At 40.1% G+C, this 12676-nt stretch overlaps 1 protein-coding gene across 2 annotated transcripts in view; it reads left to right on the forward strand.

Annotated features, from left to right (window-relative positions):
- The window catches only part of PLBD1 (phospholipase B domain containing 1), an 85338-nt gene that overhangs the window by 1724 nt on the left and 70938 nt on the right, over positions 1-12676 (forward strand). The window contains exon 1 of one of the 2 annotated variants that reach the window (XM_088837306.1): positions 9250-9395. The exons of the other annotated variant lie outside the window; for it this stretch is intronic. The gene's annotated coding sequence lies outside the window, so the exon portion shown is untranslated. Of the gene's footprint in view, positions 1-9249; positions 9396-12676 lie in introns of those variants that run through there. 2 annotated transcript variants of the gene reach the window in all.

The following is a 12676-nucleotide window of genomic DNA, read 5'->3' on the forward strand; positions in this document are numbered from 1 at the left end:
GGGACAGGCTGGGGAGTGCCCCGGAAACGGAAATGGCGGTTGTGTCTGGAACGATGGCAGAAACTTTTCTCCCTTTCCTGGTCTCCTTTTAGATTATTGGGATTGTTTTAAATGTTCCAGTAGATGAAGTGGGCAGCCTAAAGAGTGAGGTGGAGACTTTGTTTTTCTGAAGATGGGGAATTGTTTATTTAGAAAATATATCCCTGCAAGAAATTGCTTCTTAAACTGAGTCCCCACGTGTGTTTTAGGATGCCTTGTAAATTTTTCTTTTCTTTTTTGCCCAGCGGCTTGTGGCCCCAACCAGAGATTGAACCCAAGCCATCGACAGTAGAAGCATGGAGTTCTAACCACTGGACAACCAGGGAATTACCAGTTTTTCTAGTCATATCTATAGGGCAGTCAGGTTGTCACTAGGGAAAGAGATGGGTTGGTTGCAAAGACACTCATAAAGTGGCATGTGCCTTGGTAAAGTGAGTTTAAGATCTGGCTCTGGGTTTCTCAGGGATAGACTCTAGAAATGCATTCTTTGCAGTTCTCCAGAGCTGATCAGATACAAGGAAACTAATTTTTAACAATCAGGTTATTTGTGTAGCCTGCTCCGGGCACATTCTCACTGTAATCAAACTACCTGGTATAGAAAATATATCAGGGATTCTCAGGCTGAGGACCTGATTCATCTGCCTCTCACTAGGACTGGACATTTCAGGCAGTACATAGCTGCTCCTTACCAGTCACTGCTTGCCCAAAACAGCTGGTCACAGACTCCTTTTCCACTCTTCCATGGCTTACCAGTACCACTTGAGACTAACTGACTGCCTGTCTAGATTAGCTAATTCCTTTAAGTGGCTGTCAAGGAGTCTACAGTCCTGGGAGTTGTTCAGGCTCCTTAACTGACATAGCAGCCTTGTGGTTGAGGCCAATCTCAATTGATCCTTTATCTCTGAGGGCTTCCTTATTTCCAGATTCCCTGTGGGTGTTGTGCCATATGTTCACTCTTTCCATGGCAGGTCTTCATTCTTGGAAGTCAAATACTAGAGAGATAGGTTGGAATGCCAAGACAGAAGCCATGGGGCCAGACCGCCTATGTTTGAAGCCTGGCTCCAATACTTACAAACTGCATGACTTTTAACCAATTATCTAATCTCTCCATGCCTCAATTTCCTCATCTGTAAAATGGGTATTATAATAATACCTATCTCGTAAGTTTGTTATGAGGAACAGTGCCTGGCACATAGTGTGAAAGTCCCTCAGTCATGTCCGACTCTTTACGACCCCATGGACTATACAGTCCATGGAATTCTCCAGGCCAGAATACTGGAATGGATAGCCTTTCCCTTCTCCAGGGGATCTTCCCAACCCAGGGCTCAAACCCAGGTCTCCCACATTGCAGGTGGATTCTTTACCAACTGAGCTATCAGGAAAGCTTAACTAACGAGGGCACATAGTAGGGGCTATATAATTGAGTGAGTATTATGACCAGCCACGGGAGTTGCTTTTCTCTGAAAAGGCATCATGGATCTCTTGATAAGGCAACAGAATTGCTGATGATAATTCCTGTTCAGTGAAGTAATAACTTGTTATAAAAACTGATTTTCTTAATCATGGCCTAATCTTTTGAGGAGTTGGGGTGCATACCAGTACATTAAGCAGCTCTTTCAGAAAGCACTTTCCTTGGTTATAAGTGTCTGAAGTCATCATGATTATTTTTGCCAAAGTACAGTTTTATTAACAATGGCTGCTTTAGTATTTCCCAATACTTTCCTGTTTTTCGGGCTTCCCTGGCGAGTCAGCTAGTACAGAATCCACCTGCAATGTAGGAGACCTGGGTTTGAGCCCTGGGTTGGGAAGACCCCCTGGAGAAGGGAACAGCTACCTACTCCAGTATTCTGGCCTGGAGAATTCCATGGATTGTACAGTCCCTGGGATCACAAAGAGCTGGACATGATTGAGTGACTTTCACTTCACTTCACTTCCTGTTTTTCTGTACCAATTTTTTTATTTTTAATGTGGTAATATATTATCTTAAAAAAAACACACCACACTTTTTATTTTACATTGGAATATAGCCCATCAAAAACGTAATAGTTTCAGGTGCACAGCAGAGCAACTCAGCCATACATATATATATATATCCATTCTCCCCCAAACTCACTTCCCGTCCAGGCTGCTACATAACATTGAACAGAGTTCCCTGTATTATACAATAGATCCTTGTTAGTTATAGGTTTTAAATACAACTGTGTATACATGTCAATCCCAAAACTCCCTCATTATTCCTTACCCTCACTCTTCGCCCGCCCGGTAACCATAAGTTTGTTTTCTAAGTCTGTGACTTTGTTTCTATTTTGTAAATAAGTTTATTTGTAACATTTCTTTTTAGATTTCACATATAAGCCTGTGATATTTCTCTTTCTCTGTCTGACTTACTTCACTCAGTATGACAATCTCTAGATCCATCCATGTTGCTGCAAGTGACATTATTTCATTCTTTTTAATGGCTGAGTGGGAAGGATTGGGGGCAGGAGGAGAAGGGGACGACAGAGAATGAGATGGCTGGATGGCATCACCGACTCAATGGACATGAGTCTGAGTAAACTCCGGGAGTTGGTGATGGACAGGGAGGCCTGGCGTGCTGTGATTCATGGGGTTGCAAAGAGTCGGACACGACTGAGCGACTGAACTGAATTGAATACTACATTGTATACATGTACCACAATTTGTTTATCTGTTCCTCTGTCAATGGACATTTGAGTTGCTTCCATGTCTTGACCATTGTAAGCAATGCTGTAATGAACGTTGCTGCTGTTGCTTCAGTCGTGTCCGACTCTGTGCGACCCCGTAGACGGCAGCCGACCAGGCTCCGCCGTCCCTGGGATTCTCCAGGCAAGAACACTGGAGTGGGTTGCCATTTCCTTCTCCAATGTGTGAAAGTGAAAAGTGAAAGTGAAGTTGCTCAGTCGTGTCCGACTAGTAGCGACCCCATGGACTGCAGCCTACCAGGCTCCTCTCTCCATGCAATTTTCTAGGCAAGAGTACTGGAGTGGCTTGCCATTGCCTTCTCCGGTAATGAACGTTGGGGTGCATATATCCTTTCCAATCATGTTTTCCTCCAGGTTTGTGCCCAGGAGTGGGATTGCAGGGTCATATAGTAGCCCTATTTTTAGTTTTTAAAGAAACCTCCGTGCTGTTTGAATTTACATTCCCACCAACAGTGCAGGAGGGTTCCCTTCTCTCCACACCTTCGCTAGCATTTATTGTTTGTGGATTTTTTGATGATAGCTATTTTGACTGGTGTGAGGTGATATCTCATTGTAGTTTTGATTTGCATTTATCTAATACTTAGCAATGTTGAACATATTTTCATGTGCCTCTTGGCCATCTTTGGAGAAATGTCTAGGTCCTCTGCCCATTTTTTGATTGGATTGTTTGTTTTTGATAGTATGAAGCCACATGAGCTGTTTGTAAACTTTGGAGACTAATCCCTTGTTGGTCACATAATTTGCAAATATTTTCCCCAGTCTTTGGGCTGTCTTTGATTTTGTTTATGGTTATTTTGCTATGCATAAGCTTTTGAGTTTAATTAGGTCCTATTTGTTTTTGTTTTTATTTCCACTACTCTGGGAGATGAATCAAAAAATATATTGCTGCCGTTTATGTCAGAGAGTGTTCTGCCTATGTTTTCTTCTAGGAGCTGTGTAGTGTCTTTAATCCATTTTGAGTTTATTTTTGTGTATGGTATTAAAGAATGATCTAATTTCTTTTTTTTTTTTTTACATGTAGTTGTCCAGTTTTCCAGCGTCATTTATTGAAGAGACTATCTTCCCACCATTGTATATTCTGGCCTCCTTTGTCATAGATTAATGGAGCACAGGTGCATGGGTTTATTTCTAGGCACTCTATCCTGTTCCATTGATCTATATATCTGTTTTTCTGCCAGTACCATACTGTTTTGATGACTATAGTTTTGCAGTATAATCTGAAGTCAGAGAGCGTGATCCCTCCAGCTCTGTTTTTCTTTCTCAAGATTGTTTTGATGATTTGGGATCTTTTGTGTTTCCATGCAAATTTTAAGGTTTTTTGTTCTAGTTTTGTGAAAAATGTCATTGGTAATTTGATAAGGATTGAATTTGATCTGTAGATTGCCTTGGGTAATATAGTTATTTGGACAATCGTGATTTTTCCAATCCAAGAACATAATATATTTTTTCATCTCTGTCATCTTTGATTTCCTTAATCAGTGTCTTATAGTATTCCATGTACAGGTCTTTTGCATGCTGGGTAGATTTATTCCTAGGTGTTTTATTTCATTTTTCTGAAGCAATGATAATGGGATTGTTTCCTTAATTTCTCTTTCTGATGTTTCACTTTCAGTGCATCAGTTCAGTTCAGTTCAGTCACTCAGTCGTGTCCGACTCTCCGTAACCCCATGAATCACAGCACGCCAGGCCTCCCTGTCCATCACCAACCCCCGGAGTTCACTCAAACTCATGACCATCGAGTCGGTGATGCCATCCAGCCATCTCATTCTCTGTCGTCCCCTTCTCCTCCCGCCCCCAATCCTTCCCAGCATCAGAATCTTTTCCAGTGAGTCAACTTGTTGCATGAGGTGGCCAAAGTATTGGAGTTTCAGCTTTAGCATCAGTCCTTCCAATGAACACCCAGGACTGATCTCCTTTAGAATGGACTGGTTGGATCTCCTTGCAGTCCAAGGGACTCTCAAGAGTCTTCTCCAACACCACAGTTCAAAAGCACCAATTCTTCGGCGCTCAGCTTTCTTCACAGTCCAATTTTCACATCCATACATGACTACTGGAAAAACCATAGCCTTGACTAGACGGACCTTTGCTGGCAAAGTAATGTCTCTGCTTTTTAATATGCTGTCTAGGTTGGTCATAACTGTCCTTCCAAGGAGTAAGCGTCTGTTTCCACTGTTTCCCCATTTATTTCCCATGAAGTGATGGGACCAGATGCCATGATCTTTGTTTTCTGAATGTTGAGCTTCAAGCCAACCTTTTCACTCTCCTCTTTCACTTTCATCAAGAGGCTTTTTAGTTCCTCTGCCATAAGGGTGGTGTCATCTGCATATCTGAGGTTATTGATATTTCTCCCAGCAATCTTGATTCCAGCTTGTGCTTCTTCCACCCAGCGTTCCTCATGATGTACTCTGCAGATAAATTAAATAAGCAGGGTGACAATATACAACCTTGACGTACTCCTTTTCCTATTTGGAACCAGTCGGTTGTTCCATGTCCAGTTCTAACTGTTGCTTCCTGACCTGCATACAGGTTTCTCAAGAGGCAGGTCAGGTGGTCTGGTATTCCGATCTCTTTCAGAATGTTCCACAGTTTATTGTGATCCACACAGTCAAAGGCTTTGGCATAGTCAATGAAGCAGAAATAGATGTTTTTCTGGAACTCTCTTGCTTTCTCCATGATCCAGTGGATGTTGGCAATTTGATCTCTGGTGCCTCTGCCTTTTCTAAAACCTGCTTGAACATCTGGAAGTTCACAGTTCATGTATTGCTGAAGCCTGGCTTGGAGAATTTTGAGCATGACTTTACTAGCGTTTTAGTGCATAGAAATGCAAGAGATTTCTCTGTATCAATTTTGTATCCTGAAACTTTACTGAATTCATTGATGAGGTCTAGTAATTTTCTGGTAGTAACTTTAGGGTTTTTATGTATAGTATCATGGCAGTTTCACTTTTTTTTTTTTCCAATTTGGATTCCTTTTATTTTCTTCTCTGATTGCTGTAGCTAGGACTTCCAAAGCTATGTTGAATATAAGTGGCAAAAGTGGACATCCTTGCCTTCTTTCTGATCTTAGAGGAAATGCTTTCAGCTTTTCACCATTGACTATGATGTTATCTTTAGGTCTGGGTTATACAGCCTGTATTCTGTTGAGGTGTGTTTTTTATGGAGAAAGAAATGGCAACCCACTCCAATATTCTTGCCCAGAAAATTCCATGAACAGAGGAGCCTGGAGGGCTAAAGCCCATGGAGTTGCAAAGAGTCAGCCTTGACTGAGCGACTGAGCATGTGTTTCCTTTATGTCCACTTTCTGGAGAGTTTTTTTTTTTTTTTGTCATAAACCGGTCCTGAATTTTATCAGAAGCTTTTTCTGCTTTTATTGAGATGATCAATGGTTTTTATTCTTCAGTTTTTTGATGTAATTTATCACACTGCTTGATTTGTGAAAATTGAAAAATCCTTGATCCCTGGGACAAATCCCACTTAATCATGGTATTGAGCCTTTTAATGTATTGTTGGATTGGAATTGATAGTATTTTGTTGAGGATTTCTGTGTCTGTGTTCATCAGTGATATTGGCCTGTAATTTTCTTATCTGTGTGGTGTCTTTGCCTGATTTTGGTATCAGAGTGATGGTGGCCTCATAGAACGATTTTGAGAGTTTTCCTTCCTCTGCCATTTTTTCAGAACAGTTTCAGAAGGATAGGTGTTAGCTCTTCTCTAAATGTTTGATAGAACTCACCTGTGTCTTGGACTTTTTTTTGTTGGAAGTTTTAAAATCAGTTTCAATTTCAGTGCATATGATTGGGCTATTCATATTTTTTATTTCTTCCTGGTTCATTCTTGAGACTGCATCTTTTTAAGAATCTGTCCATTTCTTCTAGGTTGTCCATTTTATTGTCATACAGTTTCTTGTAGTAGTCTCTTATGATATGTTGTATTTCTGTGGTGTCAGTTGTAACATTTTTTGCATTTCTAATTTTATTGACTTGAGTCCTCTCTCAGTCTGGCTAAGACTTTATCGGTTTTATCTTTTCAAAGAACCAGCTTTTAGTTTTGCTGATTTTTGCTGTTGTCTTCTTTGTCTCTATTTCACTGATTTCTGCTCTGATCTTTATGTTTTCTTTTCTTCTACTAACTTTAGGTTTTGTTTGTTTTACTTTCTCTAATTGCTTTAAGTGTGAGGTTGGGTTGTTTATTTGAGATTTTTCTTATTTCTTGAGGTAAGACTGTATTGCTATAAATTTTCCTCTTAGAACTACTTTTGCTGCATCCTATAGGTTTTGGATCATTGTGCTTTCATTTTCATTTGTCTCTAGGTATTTTTTTTATTTCCCCTTTGATTTCTTCAGTGATCCATTGTTTGTTTAGTAACGAATTGTTTAACCTCTATGTGTGTGTTTTTATTGTTTTTTTCTTGTACTTTATTTCTAATCTCAAAGTGTTATAGTTGGAAAACATGCTTGATATGATTTCAGTTTTCTTAAATTTACACTCACTTTGTGGCCAAGCATGTGGTCAGTCCTGGAGAATATTGCATGTGCACTTGAGAAACATGTATTCTTCTGCTTTTGGATGGAATGCTCTATAAATATAAATTAAGTCCATCTAGTCTAATGTGTTATTTAAGGCCTTTGTTTCCTTATTGATTTTCTGACTGGATGATGTATCCATTGATGAAAGTGGGATGTTAAAGTCCTCCACTATTATCGTGTTACTGTCAATTTTTCACTCTTTGGCTGTTATGATTTGTCTTATGAATTGAGGTGCTTCTTTGTTGGGTACATGTATATTTGCAATTGTTATATCGTCTTCTTGGATTGATCCCTTGATCATTATGTAGTGTCCTTCTTTGTCTCTTATAACATTCTTTAAAGTCTATTTTGTCTGATAGGAGTATGACTACTCCAGCTTTCTTTTGATTTCCATTTGAATGGAATTCCTTCTTCCATCCCCTCAGTTTCAGCCTGTATGTGTCCCTAGGTCTGAGGTGGGTCTCTTATAGACAGGTCTTGTTTTTGTAGCCATTCAAACAGTCTCTGTCTTTTGGTTGGCACATTTCATCTATTTGCATTTAAGATAATAATCAGTATATGTGTTTCTATTGCCATTTTCTTAATTGTTTGGGGTTTGTTTTTGTAGGTCTTTTTTCTCCCTTTCCTCTTTTGTTCTCTTCTCTTGTGGTTTGATGGTCATCTTTGGTGTTATGTTGGGTTGCTTTTTCTTTTTTGTGGGTATGTCTATTGTAGTTTTTAGGTTTGCTGCTTCTATGAGGTTTTGATATAGTGGTCTGTAGATGCACAGGTTGTTTTAAGTTGCTAGTCTCTTTCCTACCTAGAGGAGTTCCTTTTGTATTTGTTGTAAAGCTTTTCTGATGGTGTCAAATTCTTGACTTTTGCTTGTTTGAAAAGCTTTTGATTTCTCCCTCAAATCTGAATGATATGCTTGCTGAGTAGAGTATTTTGGTTGTAGATTCTTTTCCCTTTCATCACTTTGAATACATTGTGCCACTTCCTTCTGGCTTGCAGAGTTTCTGCCTAGAAGTCAGATCATAACCTTATGGAAGTACCCATGTATGTATGTTGTTGTTTTCCCCTTGTTGATTTTAATATTTTTTCATTGTCTTTAATTTTTGTCAGTTTGATTACCATGTGTCTTGCTGTGCTCTTCTTTGGGTTTATCCTGCCTGGGACACTCTACACTTCCCAAGCTTGATTGAGGGGTTTCCTTTCCCATGTTCGAGAAGTTTTCAGCTACAGTCTCCTCAAATATTTTATTAGATCCTTTTTCTATTTCTTATCACTTTTGGACCCCTATAATGCAAATGTTGGTGTGTTTAATACGTCCCAAAGGTCTCTTAGGTTGTCTTTATTTCGTTCTTTATTTTGTTCAGTGGCAGTGATTTCCACCATTCTGCCTTCTAGGTCACTTATTCCTTCTTCTGCCTCATTTATTCTGCTTGATTCCTTCTAGTATTTAATTTCAGTTAGTGTACTTTTTGTCTCTGTTTGTTGTTCTTTAGTTCTTCCAGGTCTATATTAAACATTTCTTGCATCTTCTCTATCCTTGCCTAAATCATGTGCCCAAGATCCTGGATCATCTTCACTATCATTATTCAAGATTCTTTTTCTGGAAGGTTGCCTATCTCTACTTCATTTAGTTACTTTTCTGGGGTTTTATTTTGTTCCTTCATCTGAGACGTAATGACATGGAGACATAATCCTCCACATGTTCGTTTTCTCTTTCTGTGATCGTGGTTTTTATTCAACGGGCTGCAGGGTTGCAGTTCTTGCTTCTGCTGTCTACCTTCTAGTAGATGGAGTATCTAAGAGTTTTGTGCAAGTTTCCTGATGGGAGGGACTGGTGGTAAGTGGAGCTGAGTCTTGCTCTTGTGGACAAGTCTGCGCTCAGTTAAACTTTAACCCACTTGTCTGCTGATGGGTATGGCTGTGTTCCTTCCCTCTTGGTTGTTTGGCCTGAAGCAGCCCAACACTGGAGCCTACAGGCTGTTTGTTGTGGATAATGGTGACCTCATGGAGGCCTCATGCCAACAAGTACTTCTGAGAACTGCTGCTGCCAGTGTCCTTGTCTCCATGGTGAACCATAGCTGCCCCCTCTCTTCTGCAAAGACCCTCCAGCGCTAGCAGGTAAGGTCTGGTTCAGTCTTCCATGGGGTCACTGCTCCCTTCCCCTGGGTTCTAATGTGCACCGGATTTTGTGTGTGTCCTCCAAGAGTAGACTCTGTTTTCCCCAATCCTGTGGAAGTCCTGCAATCAAATCCCACTGGCCTTCAAAGTCAGGTTCTCTGGGGATTCCTTCTCCTGTTGCCAGACCCCCACATTGGGAAGCCTGACATGGGGCTCAGAACCTTCACTCCAGTGGGAGAAATTCTGTGATACAATTGATCTCCAGTTTGTGAGTAGCCCACCTGGTGATTATGGGATTTTATTTTATCGTGATTGCACCCCTCCTGCTATCTCGTTGCAGCTTCTCCTTTGTCTCTGGATGTGGGGTATCTTTTCCGGTTGGTTCCAGCATCTTCCTGCCAATGATGGTTCAGCAGTTTGTTATGATTCAGTGCTCTCTCAAGGAGTGAGTGCACATCCTTCTACTCTGCCATCTTGAACCAATTCAAGGGCTATACCAGTTTGCTTATCAGAGTATATACAAGATAATTCCCAGAAATTGGAAAAGCCTCAACTAAAGTGATACATAGGGAAGGAAAGGAAGTAGATAAAAGCGTGAGGACTTGGTAAATGGCCAGAAGGAACAACTTCACTTTCCTTTCCAGGGTAGGAACATTGGGGTGCATGTATCATTTCCGATCATGTTTTCCTCCAGATATATGCCCAGGAGTGGGATTGCAGGGTCATATGGTAGTTTTTAAAGAAACCTCCATATTGTTCTCCATAGTGGCTGTATCAATTTACATTCCCACCAACAATGCAGGAGAGTTCCCTTCTCTCCACACCTTCCCTGGCATTTATTGTTTGTGGATTTTTTTGATGATAACCATTTTGACTGGTGTGTGGTGTTATCTTAATGTAGTTTTGATTTGCATTTCTCTAATACTTAGCAATGTTGAGTTGAGAATACCCAGATCAAAGTAGGTAGATGTTTCTTGCCTTCATCAAGGTAAGAACTAAAGGAAAAGGTGCTTATTTGAGGGTTGGGAATAGGGTGACTTTAGTTTGGGATGCGTGGAGTTTGGGATCTTTTGAGAAAATTTAGGGCAGTTCTCTCATAAAGACTAACATACAAATATTTTGATTGAACATTTATTATAGACTCTGACAGGGCAAATACAAGCATGGCATCACATTTATTGATTAGACCTTAGCTAAAAACATTTTTTAATAGATAAGTTCAGAAGAATTTCTGGGAGAATTATTAATACTTATTAATCTTTATTATTAAATTTTGTTTCCTGGTCCTGAAACTTATAGAAAAGATCGAAAACTTTCTCCAGAAGAAAATTTAAAAGACCCTCCTTCAGTCCTGAAATTAGGGTATGTGTGTATATGTTAGTTAGTTGCTCAATTGTATCCGTCTCTTTGCCATCCCATGGACTAGCCTGCCACGCTCTCCAGTCTATGAGATTCTCCAGGAAGAATACTGGAGTGGGTTGCCATTCCCTTATCCAGGGGATCTTCCCAATCCATGGATCAAACCCAGGTCTCCTGCATTCAGGCAGATTCTTTACCATCTGAGCCACCAGGGAAACTCCCCCACCAAAATTGGGGTAGAAAATTTTAAATAACTATTTCTTGGTGATTTACTTTCCATAATATATGAACTTCATCTTGGGTCTTGGTTCTGACACACAAAATAGAAACTTTAGTTTTCACACTTATTTAAGACATTATTTTCACTTGTGTCACCTGTTATATTTTGTTGGATTCCAAATTAAAAAGCATTAACTATTGAAATAGCAAAAAAGGTAGTAGCAGCAATAATGTAGTGAATCTCAAGGAATTAATTTTGTTTAACATTTTAAGAATTGTTTAAGAATATGTTTGTTTTACCTTTTTTAAAAATAGAGAAGGTTCCAGTTGCTTCTACAACTTATGTCTCATAATTTTTTGATAACTTAGTTTAAGATGTGACTAGAAAATGTATTAATAATGTTATTATGTAGGTTTCTTGTACTACTATGAAACAGGAATTTACTTAATGTGGTTAAAAAAATGAAACTAATAGAGGTAGTGAAATTATGAGGAAACTTGAGTCTAACACTTGAAACTCCATGTCTGTATAGATAGCAGATATGTTATAATCTTCTTGGGAAAAATTGCGAAAGTCTCTTGATTGAGAGAGACAGGCTTACTCTGAAGTTTGTCCTGCAGCATTGCAAACACAACTACAGTTCTAATATAAAGTAGCGTCAAGTTACTCAAATCAGACCTAAGATATGAGAATTCTAATTTAAAGTGAGAAATCAAGAATTAAAGTACCTCAAATGTGGTGTGAATCTGTCTCCAATGGTAACCTTCCAGCCAGTGTAAAAGCTGAGGGTTTGGTATTCACTGGAAGGACTGATGCTAAAGCTGAAACTCCAATACTTTGGCCACCTCATGCGAAGAGTTGACTCACTGGAAAAGACTCTGATGCTGGGAGGGATTGGGGGCAGGAGAAGAAGGGGACGACAGAGAATGAGATGGCTGGATGGCATCACCGACTCGATGGACATGAGTTTGAGTGAACTCCGGGAGTTGGTGATGGACAGGGAGGCCTGGCGTGCTGTGATTCATGGAGTCGCAAAGAGTCGGACACGACTGAGCGACTGAACTGAACTGAACTGAGGATAAAGCATTATATTAAGCCCAAGGGAGTCAATGCAATGAGATACATGATGCCACCCCTCATTCTTAAGAAGTTTATAGTCCAATTTACTGCAACAAATACACACAAATTCATATAACTAAAGAGAGATATAGATGAGCAGTGAGCTTAGTGCTGAATCAGAATGGAGCAAAGTTGACTTTCTGTTGATAAGACTTTTGACAAGAACTCTGAGTTAAGCCAGCAGTGAAGAACCAGGTACACTTCTAGGAGGTGAAGGAAAGAGGTCATTCCAGAGCCAAGCAAATCTGCAGCATTTTTATGTACTAGTATTTTGTTTCCTCGAAGCTATTTTTTTTTTAAACGAATCCCTTTCAACCTGCTTTGTGTATTAGACACATTATTCAACCCACCTCATATTCTGCCTTTTATTATAGCTTCACTCAGGTAAGCTGAGGCACCTCACTTCAGCCAAACTGCAAGAGCCCCCACTTTCTACCTCAGAGCTCCTCTGAAATCATCGCTGTTTAGCACTGGAGCATGTGCATAACTGAGAATGGTCCAAGGCCACCCCTGACCTATGCAGGATATGAGTGGGTGGATACATGCTCCCTCTCTCCGTCCCTGGGCTGTGGTCTGCAGAGGC

Source organism: Moschus berezovskii, chromosome 6, assembly GCF_049115385.1.
Source record: "Moschus berezovskii isolate FMDL1 chromosome 6, NW_MosBer_1.0, whole genome shotgun sequence".
Taxonomy (NCBI): Eukaryota; Metazoa; Chordata; class Mammalia; order Artiodactyla; family Moschidae; genus Moschus; species Moschus berezovskii.